Consider the following 24,832-nt stretch of genomic DNA (forward strand, 5'->3'; position numbering starts at 1 on the left):
CATCTGGTTTTGAAATAATCATCATCATCATTATTATTATTATTATTATTATTATCCATATGTTTAATACTACTACTAATAATTTTATTATTATTATTATTATTATCCAAATGTTCAATACTAATAATAATTTTATTATTATTATTATTATTATTATTATTATTATTATTATTATTATTATCCAAATGTTCAATACTAATAATAATTTTAATATTATTATTATTATTATTATTATTATTATTAACAACAACAATATCCATAATAACAAGAATAATAATTATTATAATAATAACAATAATAATAAGGTATATTCGAGTCTCACAAGAAATCCTGAAGAAATCCTAAAGTCTCATGACATATTGAGGGGTCTGTCTTTTGGGGGGTGACGTTAGAGGTATATTTTTATCATAAATTTGGTCCTCCTCTGAATTCGACATCAACATCAGAGGTTCCACTGGGTTTGGCTATCCCACTGGGGAATGTACAAATTGCCTCCAAGATTTCAGGCCACCATTTATAGTGGATGGCCCTATGGGGCACAGTTGACCACATGCGTGACAGGATGGGGGGCCGGGAGGTGGGGTGCTCCCCGCACAGTGCACACACATCACACTGTTGCCTTTCTTTCACTACTGACCTCAATTTGAGACGGAAAAATGACAAGACCGTAGTTGTGCACATGACTCCAATGACAGGCTGGGTTTGGGTATTGGTTCAAATCTCAATTGGACAGCCATCGAGGCATAAGACTTTCAGTTTTCTCTAATTGAACAGTATTGGAGGACAAAATGGAAGAAAACTGGTTCTGCTGTCTTACCTGAGCTGAGCTGAAGCCATTTTTGAACATCCAACTTAAATTTGTTATCAGAATTAAAAGGCTAGTCATATGAGTTCAATGGTGTATGTGTAGTTCCATGAATAGAAAATAGGCCATGCTTAAGCTTTGGGAAAGATCCTGGTCTGAATTGCTGTTTATGTTCACACTTGCGGTGTCACCTCACCAGTTGACACAGTGACAGAACCAACAACAGAAATAGTGTGAAGAGAGAAACTAAGCACAGACAGTGAAGAAATTGTTCGTAAAAACTGCTTACCTTTTTGTGTGTGTGTGTGTGTGTGTGTGCCTCAATTGAACTTCTGTCATAATGCAGCAGGGCTGAAAAAGATCAAGATAGATTAAAGTCAACCTGCACATGTGGTTTAACAGGGAAAATACTGCGACTTTGTCCAGCTGGCCTTGTACAAGTCACGGACACTGGTGAGGGCCATGGCAACACTATTTGTCATAACGTCAACAAATTCAGTAATTAATGGTCCGTAGCCTGTCACAGTTTATGTTACCAAATCCGTTTTCTGTCCCCTGTGCTCTGGAAGGGTAGGAGGAACCTTAGGTCCTCCATAAATGTTTAATCCCTCATCATTAAGACAGCTATTTGCTTGCAGTGACAAATGTTCCCTCTGTGGAACCCCATAAGCTTCGATGTAACGCTTTCCATTTGCGCATCTACAGACAAGCTACACATTGTCAAAAAAACAAATTATATTTCATATAGAATTGTATCTATACAAGAGAGTGTTTGCATATATCCATGCAATGTGCATGCATCTGTGCATCTTACGTTAACCTGAATTTGATCAGCTGTAGCCCGCTCAGTGTTTACAAGGCCCAGGGAACAATGACAGTGTGTGATCAGGGTCAGTCCGGCCAATACGGGTCTGTCCCAAACACAGCTGGCACCAGTGGGCTCGCAATTGAGCTTGGGAACCGCGCTCGTTCCTTTTTGATTAATGTGAGAGCGAGTCTATGGGAGACTGCCAGTCCTGCCCCCACAAACTACCAAAAGAGGAAAATGTGGGCCCGCTGAAATATTGGTAAGTGTGTGCAAGATGGGATACAGCTACCACTGGAGGGGGAAATTATTCACATTTTATTAGCGCTAAAGTGCTGTGACATTTCATTCCTGAGAGAGGAAGACATTTAAAAGGCAGTGTACAAACTCACGTTTGCTGATGCACTTTCAGCTGTTTATTGAATGGGACAAACAGTTATTCCATAGCTGTGTCGTGACCAGGGATGAGATTTCAAAATATGGTAAATAAATTAATTTCTATTAATTCAGAGATTTTGATGCACGCAGGTGTCATAGTTCTGATGGAAAGACTACCTGTTAGACTACCTGTGCTAATATTTAGACGTGGTACGAGCAGGTATAAAATTGTTAGGTGCACCAGACACATGTCAAAAGAAACGCCCGCAAGTGGTCTGCCAGATTCCCAAACAAGCGAAACAAAGACTTACACAAAAATCGAAGATGCGGTAGTTTTTATGCTCTAGCGCAGCTATGCTATCTACGAATATAGATCCCTTCGACACATGTATAGTCAAGTGTTGGAATAACATCCCAACAATCAAAGTAGTAATTACAGTATTTGCACAAATGGTGGTGGACCCTCGACCAGACGCCAATTAGTCCCATGTGCATCATCCAGTTAAGACAAATAAATGCCTCAATTTAACAGACTTGTTTCTTTCCCCACCAGGAAAGGCACGATTGCTCAAATGCAAGCTGCTGAGCACAGTTAATCTATATTGTTAACCAAAACAGAAGCACCTATGGACGTACACTCCCAGATGAATTAAAGCATGGAAAGCAAGTTATTTACACAGATTAAAGATTGTGCCATGCATTTATTATAACTAGTATTGCAGTTCTACATAATAATGGTAATTACCGTATTTTCACGACTATTACGCGCACCTAAAAGCCTTCAATTTTTTCAAAAGCTGACCATGCGCCTTATAATCCAGTGCACCTTATATATGGATCAATATTGAGCCGCAACAGGTCTCGCTGTCAAGACGCTATCGGCGACCCTGCACGATCGGTGACGCGCTAGCTAATACTTTACATCAAAGAAAATAATAAAACAACTGTTTATTCATTTTGGGAGTGAATGGAGTTGTCAGAAAGCTGGTTTGTAATCTATTAATAAAGTTTGACTGACCTGACTGTTTTGTTGACATTCCCTTTAGCGCAGCACCATCTAATGGATGCATAACGTAAACCCAGACTCTACTGTAGCGCCTTATATATGAAAAAAGATTTCAAATATGTCATTCATTGAAGGTGCGCCTTATAGTCGTGAAAATATGGTAATTTTATTTTAAAGTCTAGCTTCACTTGACATACATTTTAATATATATACACGATTTTTTTAAAAAGACATTTAAAAGTATGTTACAATTACGGCTGTCAAAAGTTAAAATTTCAAGTTCCTTTAATGCAGTGTTTCTCAATTCCGGTCCTCAGGTACGCCTAGCCAGCCTATTTTCCATGTCTCCCAATTGCTGCATTGGGAATTGGGAGACATGGAAAACAGGCTGGCTAGGGGGGGCCTGAGGACCGGAATTGAGAAACACTGCTTTAATGCCACTAATTTTTTAACGTGCGATTAATGACCGCCACTGACTTGGAAAGCCTATACTGGGGGAATTCCAGTCGCAACGCAACACACATTCACGTAAAAAATTTAGCAGTCATAAATTTAATAATAATACATATATTTGTGGCGACGGGGGTCAAGTTGAATTTTACAATTTTAAAAATGTGCAGAATGTGTGCACTGAGCTGTCACTAATGTCTTACAAATGTAATTATGCCATCTAGTGGCAGAAAATTACCTTAACACAAATTAATATAACTTTTTTTTTTTTTTATGAAGACCCCTCTCCAAATAGAATCTGCAAGATTTAATATAAAAATTCATGGTTTTATTCATGTATATTTAAACAACTGTATACTTTGACTAGTGCCTTGTATCGAATGTATTGGTACTCATGGGTTCTCTTTGTCCATTTGCCCAACACAATCCTCGAGAGTAATACCCCAATGGGGAGAATATTGTGGTCCAATCACCTGGTGTGAAAATGTCAACCTTTCCTTCTGACATTTAGCCTTCCACCACAGGGGGCGTACTTCTAAAGTGCATCATATCAACAACAACCCACTATGCCGTTATAATGTCAGGTCAGAAATACGTCTAACGCTGATGTGACATCCGGTAAAAAAAAAAAAAAATCACAAATCTTTTCAAGATATGCGCCGGCACACGGGAAGAGGTGCTACACGGGATGCGGTATCTAAGAGACAGCATTCCTCTCCGTGCATCCCCTCCACCTCTTTTTCTCTTCACCATCCCCTCCTCCTCCTCCTGTTCCACCCATCACCCTCTTCCCCAGGTGGCTGTGAGGCCCGGCCTGTCTGAAATGTGATAGGCATAATCCCATTTAGTCTAATTGCATCTGCGGGAGAGCAGCCCTGTGTGTCCCACCGCGTGCCGACCAAAACCCCTCAGAAGACATTTATATGTACACCCACGGCACATAGGAAGCTCCCTAAAAAGCAGCAGCGCATGTTGTTGTTGTGCACCATATGCACTGCACTGCAAAGTCCCACTGCATTTCTTTGTTTGCCTCCCAAAAGTAAAACACCGGCTTCCATGCGCGCATTGGTGGGAGGGGGTGAGAGTGAACGTAAAGGGGGGGGCGGCTACACCCAGTCTTGCATTAGCACAGACGAGACAGAGCAGTCAGACAACCATGTTAAGAGAAGCGTGCTGCGGCAAATGGCCTAATGGAAAGGCTGAGGGGTGTAATTTGTGCATGTGCGCGTTTGTGTGTGCGCATGCACCCTTTTCCGAGGGGGGGGCTGTGATGCAGCGGGTGCCGCCACGGGGAGGCCTGGGGAGTGGTCGGCTGCGATTGAGGTCGTAATGACACTCCCAGGCTACAGCTCGCATGTTATTCACACTAGACTGGAAAAGGGCATTAGGCATGGGAGGCCAGTGGCATAGCGGCAACTAATCATCATGCGGTCGCACAAATAAAGCTCGCCTTGCATCGAAATATGCACAAACACATTTGGGGAATTAGAAATATGGATTCTATGATGTACATGTTATATTTTTGTTTTGCAGCTGCTTTGTATCAAGGTCTTCTTGTAGGCAGTGGCATACTGGCCACAGATCAATCAGCAGCACAAAAGAAAATCAATGTCCTCGAACTGAGTTACTCCCCCTCCGAGTGCAGATCATTAGATTCTGACTTCAACAGAAGCACAAAGCAAAGTATCATGCAGTGGAATTTAGCTCTAACAAGAATTGCACAGCCTTATTCTACACAAGAAAATAGCTTAAAGAATCACGTTAAAGGGGCTGTCTGCCGGATTCACTCAGAAAAATGTACTTTTTAAATACAGGATGTACACACTTTAAGTTTCTCTCAGTCTACACGTCTGTGTTTATGTTAATCTTTGGTGGTGATTTCGTCCTAAGCCCCCACCCCACCCGCCTGTATTTTGCCATTTTGTGTTTGTTTTGTAAACAGCGGGCCGTTTCTGTGGAAAGACAGTGTTTACACCCCTCCAGCCAATCAAGGAAATCCAGTTAAATAACCCTCTCTAATAGTAATATTTCATATTTAGGAAATGACTTCATCAGGTTTCAATAGGACAACGTTTGCCCTTGTGAACATTGCAATTGTTTCTTCCTGGTCTAATGCCAAAAAATACAATCTAACTTTCTTTCTATGGAATCGCACACAAGCGTCTCAATTAAAAAACATGCAAATCATAATCTGTGAACAGAAATTATTATCATGATGATAATAAATAGCCTGCCTCTTTATGATGGGATATCGCACATATATAAGTGCCATTTGCTGCTTCATATTCAAATGTGCTCCATATGGCCACATTGTTTTGGAGACGGGGACAAGAGAACGCTCCATCACCTGTTCTTTGTGCGCGAGGATAAAACTGCAGTACGGCTTTTTTTTCTTCAAAACCAGACAGCTTGCATGTACCTCTCCCATATAAGAATAGCCATTACATTACAGAATCTCCAGCTGTTCCTTTATCCCCCCACTCAATCCAGTCATTAAAACTTTCACATCTTTTTCAAACATTTCTGGAGAAAGCTGCCAAAGCACGCTCGGCAGGAGGACGGCATGGAAAAAAATTTGTGACGTGATACGTTCTGGTTTTGCCAGATGACTTCAAAACATTTGCATTTCCCCACTTGTTTTTTTGCCACATATGTGGTATTACGCTGCGTGAATAGAGCGGATCCACATGCGGCCGAGCCCTCTAGGCCCTCAACTCAAGGTGTGTGTGGGTGAAAATTCGATTACACTCAAGTTAAAGCAATTTCCTGTGGAAATTCACTTCTTGTCCTCTGTTGCAGGTGAGCTCCCCGCGGACACGAGTGTCTTCTCAAAGAAATGAAGCACCTATAAACACAAGCCTTAAAGCGGGAAAGTAGAGCCAAAATGCAATTAATATGCAAATTCAAGGGTGGAACTTAATGGGGAGCCTTAACAAACATTCGTGTGTTCGGAGATAAGGCAGCTTCCACATTGTTTTCCTCTAACCTCTGCCAGTCCAAAGTCAAAGCCTTCGGGAGTTGCGACTCTCGCGCGGATGTCGCTGCTAATTGATTATTGCACTGGGAGAAGTGGGACAGTAAGGGGCCAAGTTCGCCATCACGCCGAAACAATTTGCGTGTCTTCCTTTTATGTTAGTCCGCGTCATTTTAGCGCAGGTGAGCAGCTCACCCGGAGTATTGCGAGCTCGCCGTGGGTGTCGGGTTTGTTGTAACGGAGGAAAGAATGGAGGACAAGGAAGAGCGGTAGAATTGGTTGCCCGAGGCGAGAGAGGGAGGGCAGCAGAGAGGCTCGGAGTACGCACTCGGACTGGGAATTCATTTGCCATTCCCGCGTCGAGTCATACTTCAAGGGGCTTAGAAGAGAGGAACGAGGAGGCCTCTGATGGAATGACACGCCTGATGAGAGCGGGAGAGTAGAAAGATAGCGACAGAGGCAAAAAAAAAAAAAAAAAAGATGGACAGGTTGGAATCCTGAGGGTCGATGCTGCAGTCGATGGATCTAAGTCACCGGGGGGCACGTGCCCTTCTCCTCCCCCTCTAGCGCCGTCCTAATGATTCATCCGTCGCCTGCGGCATCCCGTCCTTTCCCCGCCATGATTCACACCCGCTCCCCGAGCTAAATGATGGCCGCCTTCCCTCGGAGAGTTCCATCACTCTCCCTCCATCTTCGCTTATCATCAAACAAGTATATGAGCTGAGACCACAGCTTGATTGCATCGAGGAGCCCAGCTCAGCAGTTTTTATGACACCATGCTCACATCCGCACGCACGCGGTCGGCCTTGATGGCATTTTTTTTTGCGGGAGGAGATCTCCATCTTAAAATGCTTGAGTGTTTACAAGTGATGATGCAGAGGCGATTTAGTGGAGGGCAGCGTAATTCTACTGGCAGGACACTATAAATGTTGATTAGATGAAGGTTGAGTGGAATATTTAATCACCCCGGGCCCATTTGGTATTCTCTTCACTCTTTCATCCACGTTACCTCTGGTGGGGGTCGAGATCACGGCAACGGTTCACACGGCGTGATGACAACACAGACCTCAGTCCGCAGTTATGTGATCACATGCTGGATGATGACTAGAGGAAAACGAAGGCCAAAGCACAGTGAACTAGCCAAGGCTTTGATTTGAACTAGTTACTCCACTGAATCCACGCAGGTATTAAGAAACTACAGTGGTACTTTGACTTATGAATTCATCCTTAATTTACTCATTTTGCATATCAAATCGATTTTCTTCATTGAAATGGAGATCCAGCTGACTTTGGGTGAGAGGTGGCAAACACTCTGGACTGGCCACCAGCCAATTCCAGACACATATAGAGTTAGTTCAAAACTGTGCAGCATTACTTTTAACGGGAACCAAAAAACATGAACATATCTTGCCAATCCTTGCATCCTAGCACTGGCGTCCTGTTAATTTTAGAATTGATTTTAAGATCTTACTGTTTGTTTTTAAAGCTTTGAACGGGCTGGCTCCTCCGTACATTTCAGACCTCTTCCAGAAGTACACTCCAGGGCGCGCACTTTAGTCTGAGGGCCAGTTCCAGCTCGTACTGTAGACGAGACTGAAAACTAGGGGGGATAGGGACCTCTCTGTGGTTGGCCCGAAGCTGTGGAACAATCTGCTTCTCCACATTCAAACTGCTCCCACAGTGGAGGAGTGTTTTAAGTCTCGTCTTAAGACCCCACTTTTATTCTTTAGCTTTTAGTTCAATGTAAATTTTGTGGTCCTATTTCGTTTTGTTTCTTTTTTTTTTTATTCATTATTTTTTATTCTTATTATTATTTATGTATTATTTATTTATTATTATTTATTTATTTTATTTAAATTATTGTGTTTTAGTATTTTGTCGACTTCTTTATTTTTATAGTTATATATGGTTTTACTCGATTTTATGTGTATGATAGTGAGCAGATCTCAATGTGCAGCACTTTGGAAACGCTTGTTTATCAAATGTGCTATAGAAACAAAGTGATTTGGATTGAAACAACTGAATCTGCTGCAATTGGTTGGCTACCAGTTCCGGGTGTACCCCGCCTACTGCCCGAAGCCAGCTAGGATGGGTTCCAGCACCCCCCGCGACCCTTGTGAGGAGCAAGCGGTTAAGAAAATGGATGGATGGACAACTGAATCTGGTGCGCTCATAAGTTGACTTGTGGCTTGTTGTGTAAGCGAGCTAGCTAAGTCGCTACTAACTAGCTACTTAGCTAGCTCGGCTGGTTATCTTCGGGCTAAGCTATTTATTGGACAGGAGATTGTTACCTGAACTGGATTTTTAGGAATACTATTATATACATTTCAAATAAATATTTAAATTTATATGAACATTTTTGTTCTTGTAGGTGATTCAATGGCAATTAGCTGCCTCCAATAAAGCCTTGACCACTATTAGAAAAAATATACAGTATTCTGCAACGTTACCTCGGTTCTGCTTGTAATCTGTGACAAAAAAATAAATAAACAAAGCAGTCTGACTACAACAGGTGGGCGGGAAAAAAAAAATGAACCGAGCATGATTTGTGTGACATTTAGTGGAATCACAAGCACATCCTTGATCACCCACCCATGCTGTCACCATCATAGTCACACACCAGTACAGAGAGAGAACGAGCTGGCATGTACTGGCCCCGTGATTCGAGTGCGTCGAGATCACCTGCCCAAGTCCAATCAGCGGCTCTGCTGATTGCGACAGCTTGCCGGCGAGGAGAAATGGGGGACTTTTGCCGGTGGTTGAGGCAGCGAGAGGAGTGGGGGCGGGGTTGCCGGCTCTATCACCGGCGAAGCCATGGCGGGGCAGTGGGAAGCTCCGGGAAGCTGCGGCCCTTGGGAGGACGCAACCCCTCTCTGGCCAGACGGGGTGAATCAATCATCTCCAAAGATGTCAGCATCTGCCCAAGCAATTTCAGATTGGAATAAATGGCAGATGGGGATGTTGTTCCCTCTGTTTAATCAGTTCCACCAAATGTGGTTTTATCTCTTATAAAATGAAACCATCTGTAGCACGTAGGTGTAAGGATCAAGTGAGGGAGGATGCCGGGAGAAGTGTGTGTGTGCGCATGATTCTGAATGTGAGCATTTCAAGTATGTGCATGTGTGTGTGTTGAAAGAGGCCAGTGAGAAAAATGGAACACGGCTAAACAGAAGTGCAATAGTGGGAGTGACACAAGGGGGGAAAAAGGAGAAGATAGATGCACGCGTATCCATTAAAAATGAGGGAAAATGTAATCTTACTGCAAACTCACACCTCCACTCTCATCTCCGCTCTCTTCCTCACAGGAGTACCACCCAGGGGCCATTGCTATTATATCTAGAACCATCTATTTCCTCCTCCGCCTTCCCCGAGCAGAAAGTGGGGCTGTAATATGGTCGCCCCCAACCCATCGGAGGAAGAATCTCCTGATAAATTCTCTTGTTTTTAACAGAGTAATACAACTCCTCTTCCTGTAGGGGTCTTCTTAAAGTTTACTTTTGAAAAGATTTTGAAACAAGCTGAAGCTATTTTCACATGTTCAAATATGTATTTTTATTGTTCTTATTCTGGGGGGAAAAAAATGGGGGGATTTATTTTCCTTTTTTTTTTTGCTGCCTAGTGTTCGCTATCAGGATATTTGTATTTTTCATGAAGAATGATGTAAGAGGCTGGTAGAGCTGAATGGGACTCTGTCATTGTTAATGGAAAAAGTTCCATCATAAATGACTGTATTTCATAGTAAATAACAAGCCAACCAATGTTGTAACAATCACAATCTATATGTTAGTGGTGTCAAAATTAGTGTGTTAATTTTGAGTTAATTTAAAGTTGCTTTAACACACGACTAATGGCCGCCCTTACTTGGAAGCCTGTACTGGGAAAATTCCAGTCACAATGCAGTAGACATATCCACGTCAATATTTAGTATTGATAAATTTAATAATGCATATACCGGTCAAGTTGTATTTTGCAATTTTAAAAATGTGCAGAATTTCACAAGTTACGTCATGTTAAAGATTAAATAGCTCTTAATATGAAAAGAAAAATACACTGAGTTGTCGCCAACGTCTCACAAATGCAATTGTGCCATCTAGTGGCAGAAAAATGACCTAAAAACAAATTAATATCACAGCAGTTTTTAGCGTACAGTAGATTTTCTAATTGTAACTCAATTTTATGAATTATTATGAAATTACTGTATAAATGATTAAAAGATACAGCCATATTTATATTAGCTTAAGATTATTTCCACTTCTATGTTAAGAGTATGAAAACTAAAGCATTTTATTGGACATTTAGAACTGCAATTAATCGTGAGTTAACTATGGTCATGTCATTAATTCGGAAAATGTTTTTTTTAAATAAATCATATTTGAATAAATAATGGCCTCCTCCCTATCTGCAGTTAAATAAATAAATTCCCCTGGCCACTAAATTTCAGTATAAAATACTTTAGTAATATTCATTCGTTGGCGTGTGCAGTAATGTAGTCTGTTTTTTTTCTATAGTAAATGTAATATAAATGATTGACAGCAACTTAACATCTTCCAAACAAAAAGTAATTTGCGCATACCTGCACAGAGTTGTCCCAGCAAAGGTGACTACGAAACACTCAAGTGGAAGAAGGCGGCTGGGTGAGACGAGAGGGAAAACGTTAAGAGAGTTTCCGTGTCCCCGCTATGCATGTGTTGTTCATGTTGTGGCTCATAGCAGTTATTAGTGCCAGTCTGGCAGCAAAATCCACTGGAGACACGAATGCAGGAATACGCAACACCTCCGGCATGGAATCATCACTCTTCTAATCTGTCATATCTAAAAGAGGGAGACACGTCGAGCGCAATAAATGTAACAGTCGCACATCTTTTACTTTTTTTTTTATGAGCTAACCTTTAATGTGAGAGAAACAATTAGATTTGACAGTATGATAAAATGGGATTTATTTATTTTTTGCCTTGTCTTTTCTCTCTTTTTTTTTTTTTTTTTTTTTTTAAGGGACATTTATTTCCCTGAGACTGGAAGGCAGTCAGCTCCTTCTCGACTGCCAACAATGCGAGCCAACTACAAGTGATGGGCAAACTGTTCCTGGATCATTTTGTATGCCAATCATCACGACTTATTTTTTTCTCTTGACAGAAACAAAAAAAAAATGTTGACTGTTTTGGATTAATTACAATTACATCAATTAAAGTATTTATGTACCTGATAACGGCTCATCGGGTAACATTCTACGAGGAATACATAAAGAAATATTGTTCCATTTTAGACACCAAGCAGTGTTGCCAATGAAACTTCTACTTCTGCTGAAGATTCTTAGATTCATTTAAAAACATAAAACCTCTTTTGTGTCTGGCGTGATCGACGCTTCCAAAGAAAGTCCTTACTAATGAAATGTTCTGCTTGATTTCAAAAGGGTGCCCTCTGGCAATTCCTCCATCATGCCGTGACCGGCCATGTGCCAGACAGCATCATGTGATCACAGTACTAGTGACAGGATGAGGCCGAGAGAGGCACGCCTGCCTTCTTATTTGCTCGTTGCCTCATGGACACTTGTGAGATGGAGGCCAAGCTATATGTGGACACAATTTCCAATTCATGGCCTTGCTTTATGAATTTTTAATATTGAAATAGACCCCGATTCCTCCCAGCTGTAGAAAGACAAAGAGACCATCAGGAAGTCAAATTTTTTATCAATTTAACCTCCTAATCACACTATTTTTAACTCGGCGGAGAGAGACGGACACATTCGAGCACGAACGCTTGGATCTATTGTGGCGGACAGACATTACGAAGCGAGTCTATGGCCCACTTTTATCGTCCCCTTTATTCCAGCACCAAGAAGCCGAGCAGATTTATTTTGTTAATTAGATTGGCGAGACAACTTTGCTCGGTCCAGCTGGCCAATTGGAGATTGTGGAGAACGAGCGCACGTGGCTATCAAAAAGGTTATCGAGCCCATCAGACGGGAGAAAGGCAACTCCTGATGTACTGGACAGTGAGCAAGCGTTGAGGAATAAAAACATAAGCCATCCATTGAAGTGAAAGTACTATGTTCACATCACAAGGCTCGGATAATTGGGAAACTTTTGAAGCCAATTTCCTTCGACACTGGAACCTCCCAAGTTGAACACAATCGGCTGGTAGTTGTTGGAGTTTCATATACCTTTAGATTACATTATAGAATTTGATTGCTCAAAATATTGGCATCATAAAACTGTACAGGCAGGTTTTTTTTTGTAGTTAACAGTGAACATGTTTAATTGTGAGATGAGTATAAAGAAAAGTTTTACATAAATACAGTGAAAATTCTAACTCTTTGAAGACAAAGTGAGTTTTATCTAAAGATATTTAAGATGACAAGTTATTGGAAACTTTTTATTTTGTCTCACACGGTTGCCAGGGCAACGCGCCGTTTGCTAAGAACAATGATGCCGTTTTTGAGGGACAAAACTTTGAAAACTTATAATTTGCATACACATCATGACTAACATAAGCATTTATCATTTAGAGGGTCCTTGTGTAATGGCCGAAAGCAGCCTCTGTGTGAGTATTCACATTCCCCAAATGTGATTTTCTGTTCTCCCGGTGTTCAATAAACAACTGAAAATACTACGGTGACTACAAAATTGGGTTTTCAGTAGTGGCCGTGAGTCGCCAAACAGTTTTGCTACATTTTGAAATTGAACAGCATTGCAACATTGCATCTGTAGCATCCAATTAAAAATGGAATGTAGTTTCATATGATTATTAATAGGGATGTTCAATACCACTTTTTTTCAGACCCTCAGTACTCACCGATACCAACTGCTGATACCAGTAGTACATTTTGACCAAAAAAAAAAAAAAAAAAAAAAAAAAAAAAAGACTAAAAGATATTTTTAAACAAATATATTTCCTTTAATTTTGACAAAAAAAAAAACAGCACAGTCACTCTTCAATAGTCTTAACGCTCAAAATAAAACACAAAAATGCTCTTTTAATTTAAGACTCACAATTTTGAAGTATTTCCAAACCTGTGAAGTTTTGGTGAAAAACTTCTGTAAGCTAGCGCCACTTACAGGCAAGGAGGACTCACTTAACGTCTTCCCCCTCTGCCATCGGTCGCTTGTACTCGTTTGCGTCACGAGTACTCGAGTACTTGAAAAAAGGCTGGTATCGGCCCGATACCGATACCTGGTATCGGTACTCGCCCGTCCCTAATTATTAACATTCCCGGGTATGACGGGAGTAATACATATAGTGCTATGTAGTATTTGCTGAAAAACACGCCATAGTCCAATAAATAAATAAATAAATAAATAAAATATTTCATCATAAATGGGCAGCTTTTCATATAGCACTTTAACTACACCATATGGTGCCCAAAGCACTCAACAGGGTTGAGGATTGAACCCAGAACCTAACGGATGGGAAACGCCCACTCTACCACTGAGCCATGCCACCCCATATGATGGTAAATAGTGCACTTCATTTACTATCTTAGTGCTTTATCAACATTTAAAGCGCTTTATCAGGACTCATAGAGTATAGTGATGTGCTAATGGCCACACAGCATCAAGTTTAGTTTAGATAATTTTTTGTTGTAACCTCCTTGATCCTTTTGACATTTGAAGCATATTTGATATAAATTTGGTTGAACCCCATGTTGGACTTCTGGGCGCCCGACCATTTCAGAAGGACTAAGCAGCCTGTTTGATAGGACGACCTGCTAATCAGCCATGTACTGATAAAGGCCACCAACTGCTCTGGAAGTTCCAAATAAAGCCTATTAGCCGCAGCTCCACATCCAGATGCACAGCGCAAATAATCACCTTGTAAAATCATTGGGCTCGTCCTCCGCGCGCGAGCGTCTTGGCAGTCAGAGGCAGCAGCCAGCCATACATACATAAGGATCGGGAGCGGTAATGGCCTCCCTCAGGAATCCAAAAACCAGTGGCACAGGCCAGAGAGGAGCTCCTGGGGGAAATCAGAAGAGCAGCGAGCATTCAGGTCAGCTTGTTCGTGTCCCCTGCACGTTAACGTCTCCATTTCCCGGCCCCCGTCTGCGACCTGATTTATACACTTGTATTATGTATTGAGTCGAGAGAATCTCAGCAAACACAATTGGCTTTTTGAGCAAGAGTGAAATGCAGTTTGGCTGAAAGGATTGATGATGTTTGAAGAGGTACGCCTGTGCATTAATTTGGAAGAAGTGAGGGAGTTTGTTCGTCACTTTAGTCTACATCAAAATTCATTTAATTAGGCCAAGATTTTTGTCGCAGAGAAGGTAGTTTTCAGTGTTCTGCAAATCCAAATTACCTTTAAGTCATTTTTGAAAATGTGACTGTTCGATACACCATTTACTTCATTCACCTATTGTGAGGTAAAAATTATGACAAGTTGATTTTATTTTATTTATCTATCTTACAAACCCCAGACGCTGAAGACATCTTGTCCAATTTTCACATTTGCTTACGACAAAGATGACGTCTTTCAAGCGTTAATGAAATGAACCAAATATCAACACAAATTAATTTAGAAGACAGATGTATCTTATTTGGGGAGAAAAAAAAGTGCTACAAGTACTTCAATAATTTAGTGGCATTTTTACATGAACAAGTATTCTTCTATAACAAATTCTTCTCTAAGCTACATAACAAAAGAAACTTAGCCATAATATTGATTCATTGATCGTTAACCCTATCAATTGTCGATTCATCTTATCTTGAAACTGAGGACACACTAATTGGCTGAGACCAGCAGATGTGAGATTGATTCTCGTTTGTGGTCTAAATTTAAAAGCAACAACATTGCATCATCGTCAGCTCTGGGAAGTTGAACTACATCCTCGCTACAATTCCTTTTGGCAGCATTATTCTGTTTAATATGACATTGGCATGGAAACAGGAGTTCATGATTTTACCATCCTATTAAAAATAAATAACTGATTGTTAATTTTCCTCATAGTCGATCATGGATATTTCATCAATTTCACACTACTTAATTAGTTGTACTTTTACAACTCAAATTGGCAACATTTAATAATTTCAAAATGAAAATAAATACAATTTTAATAATAATAGATAATGGCACCAGCAGAAGGAGCTCTCCGCTGCCCTTGCCCAAAGTCGTGAGTCATTCATGCATTTAGTTGTGGATATTTGGAGCCTATCCCAGCTGACTTTGAGTGACACATAATGTACGTTCTTTAATCCTGAATGAACCTAACATGCATGTTTTGGAATGTGGGGGAAGCGGGAGTACTCAGAGAAAACCCACACAAGCATGGAGAGAACAAAGAGAACTCAAATCTAACAAAAAAAAACATTATCCCCGTCGACCTTTATCAGAAGTAATGGGCACTTGACTGAAGAACAATCGTCTTTATCTGAGCTTGTTCAAGAATGCTAACAATGTGAGCGTCATAAGCAGAACATGTGACCTTGCTGAAGTGCCGCTGCCTCCCCCGAAAACATCTTATCAATACCGCCTGTGTCCTCATTGCTCAAGTGCTTGATGTGCCCAAAGATAAGCTAATTGGTGACGAAGAAATGCTTGATCAGGAATCTTCCACACAGCGGTGAAACAACGGTCAATAACAATATTAGCATTTTATCGAAACCATTAGAAGGCCCTTCAAATTCGAGGTTGTCGAATACCAGTGCTTTGCTGACACTTGTTTCTGACACAAGGCATCCTTTTGTGTCTGTATAGGACACAGCATGTTATCACTGAGTGGCAACGGTCCAACTTTGTGGTTAATCCACCAGGTTTCTCAAACACTAAGCATTTTGTTCCAATTCATGCTGAAGTGAAAAGGCAAACTGATACAGTCATTATTTGATGTCATGGAGTGAGACCATGAGGACAAATCGAGTTTTAAGTGTTTTCATAATTGCCTGTCACAAACAGTGAAGCCGCCAAGGTTGAACAGAATCCGTCCCATGATGCAAGCCGACTTCTGTTTCGTTTGGAGTATTATTCCCAAGCACTTTGGTCAATTCACAAAGTATGACTTGAGGGGTGTTAAAATGTACATTTAATGTGTACTTGAGGTCCTCGAATAATAGGAGTAGCTTGAATTAACAAAATGTTTGAGGATTTTTTTCTGTCTCGGGGTTCGGGAAAACAGTCAAGCTAGCCGTAGAATATTGCTATGCATGATGCTAACACGTCGCTAACATAGTGAGTAGCTCAACTTCAAAATAAAATCTTCCCAAATCCAGTAATAAATGGACATCAGTGCCTTGATATGCTTTTATTTTGAAGTTGAAGCAGCGCGTGGTGGCCTGGTGGCTGACTTGACTCATCTACAGGAAGTTAGGTAGCTGGAACCAAGTTTAAATTTAAATTGGCATCACAAACTGTTGCCACTAAAATCATCACAAAGTATCTATATTTATATACATAGCTAATTAAGGATGCTAAAAAAAAAAGTTTTTAAATGTTTAAGTTACACTGACACAGTAGAATTCGGCACCTGTTAGCGTTAGCGGCTATTGGCTAGCAGCTAGCCGCCAAGCGAGTGCCTCATATAGGCTGGTAACATCCGTCAGACTTCTTTTTAAAAGCAGTTTAATAGGCGAAATGACTCTAGTCTATACACACTTGATACTGACAGTCTGATGCAGTCTTACTTCATAAAATGATGCGATTTTAACAAACCAGGCTTACTCAAATGTGCAGTTTTAGCCGGCCAAATCACTTCACTCATGTGGGTTCTGACGTCGCTTCGTCTCAGAAGAAAATAGTCTGCTGTGTGTAGTTTGTTTGTTTTTTTTTGTTTTGTTTTTTTTTTTTTGGGGGGGGGGGGGGGGGGGTTATCTAAAAATGAAAAATCATAGCTTGTTCTGAAATGTATATTCATCATTAACAAGATATTGTTCATACTTTTTCCTCTGAGGGCCACATACAGAAAAATAGAAAGCTGCAAGGGCCACTTTGATTTTTTTTTTTTGATTTTTTTAGCACATTCATTGGCAGACCAGCAAAAAAAAAATGCATCATTTGACGTCTTTTTCCGTCAATGGCAGTGAATGAGTTAAACATGGTAAAAATCAATGAAGCAATTATAAATTGCTGATATAATGTACAGTTACTTATTGAAAACAGTCACAAGGCAAATAGTGACCCTTGTGTGCCACTATAATAGATACGCTTCTCCACTGATCAGCAGCTGAATCCCAAATTCACATTCTGAACCACAACAAGAACAATCGGTAGTAAACTGACCACACTTAAGAACCATTAATTTAACTCAACTCAATTTATAAAGCGCTTTGAGAACAGGCGTTGCTGTATACAAAGTGCTGTACATAAACAAACATCAGCTGAATTAATAGCTGCAAATTTGTGTCTTTGCGTAGCTAGAAATGTTTAATCCACCCTCTTTTTTTTTCTTCTTTTTTTTAACACAGCATTGAAAATTTATTTTTAGTATTTGCTGCGGGCCGCCAAAAAATGTATGGTGGGCCGTAGTTTGGACACCCCTGCTATAGACTTTACAGTAGGATATCCAAATACAGGCCAACCTTCATCCATTTTGTAGACTAACAATGGCCAAAAATTAATTGTTAGTAAAAGGATATTCTCCCTTCACGGCACTGAAAGCACTGTGTGATTGTTTATGCGCGCACGCGTGTGCGTCCACAACTCAACACCTCGCACTGATAGACTCCAACGAGTTCACTCCCCATCCATCCACCCAGTTCCATCATCATACATCTTTGCAGGGTCTGTTGTGTGTGCGCGCGTGTGTGTATGCGTCAGGCGTGGTTATGCCTCCACACAGCAGCAGCCACAGCCGCTGCCTGTGGAAACAAAGGTAGGGTGATTTATAGCCCCGCGCTGAGAGCATAAATCACACCTGCAGCGCGGCGCCTTTAAACGCCCTGTGTCCTGACAGCATTTACCTTTTATAAATGATTGGGCTGCACCTCCCATGAAGCCCGGGACCACAAAGCTCACTCATTCCGCACCAGGCTCTTCCTTTGTTTCTCCTCTGTCTCATTTCAATATTCTCTCGCTATCTCCTTCGCAAGCCATCACTCCGCTTCAACCGCTTCGCCCTCCTCCGTCTTTTTCCCACCTCACCCTAATCGCTCCATATCGCGGCCCCTTTCCCTTTCTGTTTGCAGGGCATGATGGGATGCTCCCAGAGGCGCCTTGCTCTGTATTCACCCAACGTCCAAATTTGTTAGGGGATAAATAACTAAAGCTGCTTAAAAGGAGGCAGCGCTGCATCGGCGCCTGTTAAGGAAATGAATGTGTCAGTCTCGGCCCTATCTGCCTTCCTCATGGCCACTTTTGTGAGAGACATAAGGGGGAGGTGGAGGAGGATAAATAGCACCCACACACACGCACGCATACATATATAATACCACACCTCACCTGTGCATCATGGAGGGAGTGTGCGGCTGGAAACACACAGCCTCAGCTGCAGGAGTGTGGCTAAAGATAAAGGTGACGTCTTGAGGCCATTACTTATCCAGCACAGCGGAAAAAGGTTTGCCGATATTATACCTGCTGTCCCCGCATAATAGCTCCGGGTTGGGGGCCCGCGCACGCACACCCCCACACACAAATACACACAATATGGGCTCAAACAAAATAAATTCCAGCAGGCCAATTTATGCACATCTTCACACACACACACACACTGCTCATCTGACTGAGTTAAAGCAGATAAAATAGCTGCTAAATTAGATGTGACTCAACAGTTTACTATGCGGCAGCGCAGAGCATCAGAAGAATAAAACAACCGTATTTTTCAAAAGGTGCCAGAGTAAACACCAGAGCGAGGATATCCACAAGGCTTTGGTTTAGGATTGTGTTTCTCTTTTGACTGCAGATCGCTGCGGAACGTCATACGGGATTGGATGGAAAACACACATGCTAATCACCTGTAAATGAAGCCGAGAGCTGTCACAGCACTGTAAAGACCTTGTCAAGTGAATTCAGAGATTTGTTTCTAAATACATTAGAAATGTTTGAAGATAATTGCTGAAAACATGTGCAAAGATTGCGAAGCTCTATTACCTGAGCAGCGCATGAAGTAACTATGTAGAGGCAGGTTAGACCTTGTGTTGGTAATTTCACAAATTCTGTAATTTATTTAAAACTTCTTCTTTGTCATGCAAACCGACAAATAAAAGCCTTATAAATGAAAAACAAAACAAAAAACTGTTAAATCAGTCTCATATTAACGCCCCTTAGGACAATGGGTTTTATTTTTGTATGCCTAGTTAAGCATGTGTGGGAATTCGGCAGATTGTGCTGTGCCATGTCTGGAGAAAGGACAATAACAACAATGTTGAATCAGGGAAAATTATTCAGACTTACAGGTATATTCCATTTATTATTCAAGGCAAACTCTACCAAAAAAAAAAAAAAAAAAAAAAAAAAACCTTGCCATATTCTCCATTTTTTTTTTTTTTTTTTTTTTTTTGACAACCTAACTTAAAGATAAATGCGACCGCTAACTTCTGCATTCTGGTCACGTGAGTTCGACTGCCAGTAACATCGAGCATGCAAAGTGGATTCATACTATCCATGCATTAGCGCTCCATTTAGTCACAATTCCATCTGTTAAATCCTTACGCACTTGATCTTCTCCCTCTAGCGTGGGGGTTCTCATACAGTTCCAACTTTTCATGGCAGCGAATAAAAAAGAGGGACCCTGACAGACAAGATGAATGGAAACCCAGCCAGTCATTTCAGCTCGAGTTTTGAATGTGACAGTTGTTCTTTGTATTTGCGTTGGACCCTCTACAGTGGAATGGAGAGATACCCTGCAAATGTGCGTGTTTCTGCTGCCAGCACGCCGCTTGTTCTACTGTAACCGAGCAGGAGCCTGCCTGCGTGCGTGTGCGTGTGTGTGTTTTATGTGTGTATGTGGAAAATAAACACCAGCAGTCTTGCATTGAATAAATCTTTGCACATATCCTCAAGGTCTGGTTCTCTTTTTTTTTTTTTTTTTTTTTTGTAGACAATTATATGTTTATTGAAAGAGACAGAAAATTGCAATGCTTTATGAATTAGCAAGAACATGGTTAGGGCTTTATGTTGTTGGCAGAAAGTATCACTTATCCTCTTTAGAAGTTTTATTCTTACTATCATTATTTTAGGGCATCCACGGTGCTGTATATGGAAATTAGAAATCGCTGTTCGAGCTATGTGAACACTGTACAATAAACATTGCTGAAAAGGGCAAGGCGCAAACCCTCGTTAGAAAAAACAGGGATTAACAGAGTATAACAAATTAAAAAATTAGGTATATGAAGGTAGCAAAAGAAACAATATTGTTATATGAAGTAAAATAAGTTCATCATAAAGTCTATAGTAAAATATTCTATCACTAGCAAGGCTCGAATTAAGCAGTTTCTCATAGCGCCATTAGCACCTCAATTTACACACTGAATAGCAAAACTGAGAAATGCTAAGACAACCATCAAAAGAAAGAACGACCACCAAGACGGCCTTAAAAAGCTTTGCTGGGCTCACGTTACCTACCGCGCGTAGTAAGAGGTCGAAGAAAGCTCTATGCTACTGACACAGAAGCAGCTAGCTAGCAACAGCTTCATTGGATAACAGTGCATCTAAACACATTGCGGAGTCGCTTCTAAGTCAGCAATCATCGCCTTCATAGAGACAAATAAGCTACGTTCAAAGAAGTGTCATACTCACGGAGGAATGCTGAAAAAAGACGGAGAAGCCATGCTAAATGCTAAGTTAACCTATCTGACACAGCTAACATGTTTAACGACGCATTTGCTTGGGTGATCGAACGCTTATCACCAATATCTGGCTGGAACCACGTTAAAGCGGAGCGTATCCAACTTTGAACTGAAATTGTAGAAAAATAAAGTAAAAATCAAACTTGCTAAATGGAACCAGAACTGATTAGCTTCCATTATATTTTGTCAGCCAGGAGTGCCCCTTAAACTTAAAACATGTATGAAATATTTAAAATGTATTTTATTTCAAATTATGTGTTTGTTTTCTCAATATTGACTTTTGACTTTGACTGTTAAGGTGTAGACAATAAATGTTCTCAAAAGTACATTATATTCAATAAGCGAAGTGCGCATCTCGAATTCACGGTGCATTATGGGTAGCGGCGTGGTGCATTGTGGGTAGGCGAAACTACCAAACGGTTATTGAAAATGTATTGGATCCAATGGAATTGGCTCTGAAAGAAACGTTTCAACCGCTGGAAAGTTGCTGTTTTTTATTCACATGCATAGCATGTGGTTTACCGACATCGGGGAAGTTGACTTGCAAGCTTTAAAGTGTACAGTTAAGCAAAGATTGTCACCACTCTAATCTCCGTCATTCAAATTGCTAGGGTAGTTGGTAGCGTCGTTTTTTTTTCCCTCGCGCATGCGCAAACTGAATGCGCACTTCGCTTATAGACTCAATATACCTGTAATCAAATTAGTTTTGCTTCTAGACAAGAACAAAAAAAAGTTTGCTGCTATACACAATGTCAATTTAAGAAATAAAAAATGGCTGATTCTCTAACAAAGAAAACAAATTGTTCATTTATTATTTTGTCATATTTTTTATTGTTAAATAAAAGCCTTGCTTCCTTTCCATGAGATTAACATGGTGGAAAAAAATGCTCAGGGAAGTTAGAAAGCTGGTCCTCAAATGAATAATAATAAAGAATAATAAAGTAATAGATTTGCAAAACTGCTCAAGGGAAAAAAAATATACGTCCAGCCTTGCAGTAAAAATTTGAAATTAGGTAAACAAAGTTAAGCACCTATATGAATAATGTGTATGGCAAAATAGCTGTTACAAGGTTCTCGTGTGATGTATTTTAGTTTTGACAACATTTTTTTGACAATATCCCATTGTGAGTTACTACTATTCCTACTTCACTGCACATGTGCATCCATCCATCCATTTTCTTGACCGCTTATTCCTCACAAGGGTTGCGGGGGGTGTTGCACCTATAATCAACAAATTTATTTTATAAAAACAACAACAAAAACCCAACTCAAGTAATGCCCCCAAAATGCCATTTGCCTACTAATTACCCAACATTTTGGAGAAAATCCCACTAAATTCTTGCTAGAACAGGCTCAAAAACAATATTCCCAGAGACATTCCTTTCTTGTAAGAGGAGGTCAGCAGCTCCATGGGGGGATACGAGGTTAATGTTTGGCTGCGATTAGCGTGCCCTCAGTTAGTACTGCAGAGAGGCCTGGCTTGTTGCAGGCCTGACCTCGATGTTGGAAAACACTGCGGCACAGAGTCGGGGGCCATCTCCCCTGAACCCAACCGTGCACTCGTGAGGCACATGTATACACACGCGCACACACACGCTGCTTTCGGCCTTGGGTTAATTGGTTTGATTGTTGCCCCGGGCTCGGACTAATTCGGTGGGGGACTTCAAGTCGTGTGATGATGAGGGCATATAAAGCATTCAGATGGTATTAATTAACTATTCATAGGAGTATAGCTGCTGCCAGTGGTATGTGTTTACCTCATCTTCATCACCCCCACAAATATTTCCTTTTATAGTTAGTTCAAGCTGAACCTTTCTACCTTCACGAATAGAGGTTAAAGCTATGAGGTCATGGCAGCCTTGCCAGGTATCGGAATAGTTGTAGGATTTTTGCCAAGGAACTTGGTGGATCTCACTTGACCCGAGGAAACAATGAAAATCGAGGGACGAAAATAAAAGAAAAAAGGCGTACAAGTTCAGCCCTTCAGTGGGAGAATTTCCGCGACTATCATTTAATGGGACGCTTCACCTTGAGATTAAAAAAAAAAAGAATATTAAGTACAGTTTGACCTGGGCCAGCTAAGCCCGGTACGTGCTGATCAGTAAGAAATTCCTCATGTACAAAAGGAGTGACTTGTCTTAAATCACACAAGTTTCTGGTCTACTAGGCAGCAGCCAATAAAAGGTGAAGGTGCCCTCCATCAAATGTATCCTTCAGCGCTAGTTCAAGTGTAAAACAAGGCCAAAGCATATCAGCAGCCAAGGCTGGATAAGCTCTCTGCTGTGCCATGCAGTACTGATCTGTAGATAACAGTAAGGTGCACACGGAAATGTCAGGTCGCATTAACTTGGGATGTTTTCAGACTCAGAAGTTCAAAGTAACAGAAAGGACTCATTTGTTGTTTTTAAGCCAGACGTTTGCCTTATGTTTGACTTCAAGAAATATTGATTGAATATAAAATGAGTAGGTCTATCAAGTTGTACTGTGTGATTGTGTTGGGCCGAGTACAGCCAAAATAGGCAGAATGTCCACCTATACTTGCTTTATTCAGAGACTAAAAAAGTAGTTTTCGGCGTGATCATGCGTCGCGATAGTTCGGTACATGACCGCTGAGGTCCACGGCAAACAATAAAACAAAACAAAACAAAAAAAACCTCTGAAATACAAAACGAAAAAGTGATCCATCTGCACGACAAAACAAAGAGGCGCAGTGCCACACTATGGATTGTTACAAAGTCGTAGTGGGGCCCAGATTTCAAAGCAAACATGGTGAAGCAGCATTTAGCTGTTATGCTGCACGGAAATCGAATAAACTGCCAACAGGAGTGAAATCAACCCTGAGTGTAAATTATTTTAAATCCAGGTTAAATAAAAGTGCTACACATTTTTAAAATCAATTACACAGTACAGGCTTTTCATAATTTTAGAAACTTACTTTTTTCTTTACTTTTAAATGTTTTACATGTTTTTAAAATCTTTTGTTAATGTGTTTAAGTGTCACTTTTGTTACTTTGACTTTCTCTGCTTTGCTCTTTAATGTCGTTAGTTGGTGTTATGTGTCAAAATGCTTTTAAGTAGGGATGGGCGAGTACCGATACTAGATATCGGAATCGGGCCGATACCAGCCTTTTTTCAAGTACTCGAGTACTCGTGACGCAGACGAGTACAAGCGACCGATGGCAGAGGGGGAAGACGTTAAGTGAGTCCTCCTTGCCTGTAACTGGCGCTAGCTTGAAGCAGTTTTTCACCAAAGTTTGGAAATACTTAAAAAATGTGAATCTTAAACTAAAAGAGCATTTTTGTGTTTTATTTTGAGCGTTAAGACTATTGAAGAGTGACTGTGCTGTTTTTTTTTTTGTCAAAATTAAAGGAAATATATTTGTTTAAAAATATCTTTTAGTGATTTTTTTTATTTGTCAAAATGTACTACTGGTATCGGCAGTTGGTATCGGTATCGGTGAGTACTGAAGGTCTGAGTATCGGTATTGGTCTGAAAAAAAGTGGTATATATAACGTTTCCATGCCTTGCCCAAATGCATGGTCTTGACTAGGGGTGTTAAAAAAAAAAAAAATAAAAAAAAAAAAAATAATAATAATAAAAAAATAATCGATTCGGCAATATATCACAATGCTAAAGCACGCAATTCTCGAATCGATTCAATAGGCAGCCGAATCGATTTTTCAACATCCATTTTTGATGAAA

General features: G+C 40.6%; 1 long non-coding RNA gene across 2 annotated transcripts in view; it reads right to left on the bottom strand.

Moving 5' to 3' along the window:
• Positions 1 to 18,654, bottom strand: part of LOC144032207 (uncharacterized) — a 59,396-nt gene extending 40,742 nt beyond the window's left edge. Inside the window, exons 1-4 of one of the 2 annotated variants that reach the window (XR_013287717.1) lie at positions 18,307 to 18,654; positions 14,227 to 14,371; positions 10,992 to 11,230; positions 1,095 to 1,156 (exon numbers count right to left, since the gene is read on the bottom strand). This is a non-coding gene — a long non-coding RNA (uncharacterized LOC144032207). The remainder of the gene's footprint in view (positions 1 to 1,094; positions 1,157 to 10,991; positions 11,231 to 14,226; positions 14,372 to 18,306) is intronic. The other variant, XR_013287716.1, reaches the window with a different exon arrangement.
• Positions 18,655 to 24,832: the final 6,178 nt, after the last annotated feature.

The sequence above is a fragment of the Festucalex cinctus genome, chromosome 12, assembly GCF_051991245.1.
Source record: "Festucalex cinctus isolate MCC-2025b chromosome 12, RoL_Fcin_1.0, whole genome shotgun sequence".
Classification (NCBI taxonomy): Eukaryota; Metazoa; Chordata; class Actinopteri; order Syngnathiformes; family Syngnathidae; genus Festucalex; species Festucalex cinctus.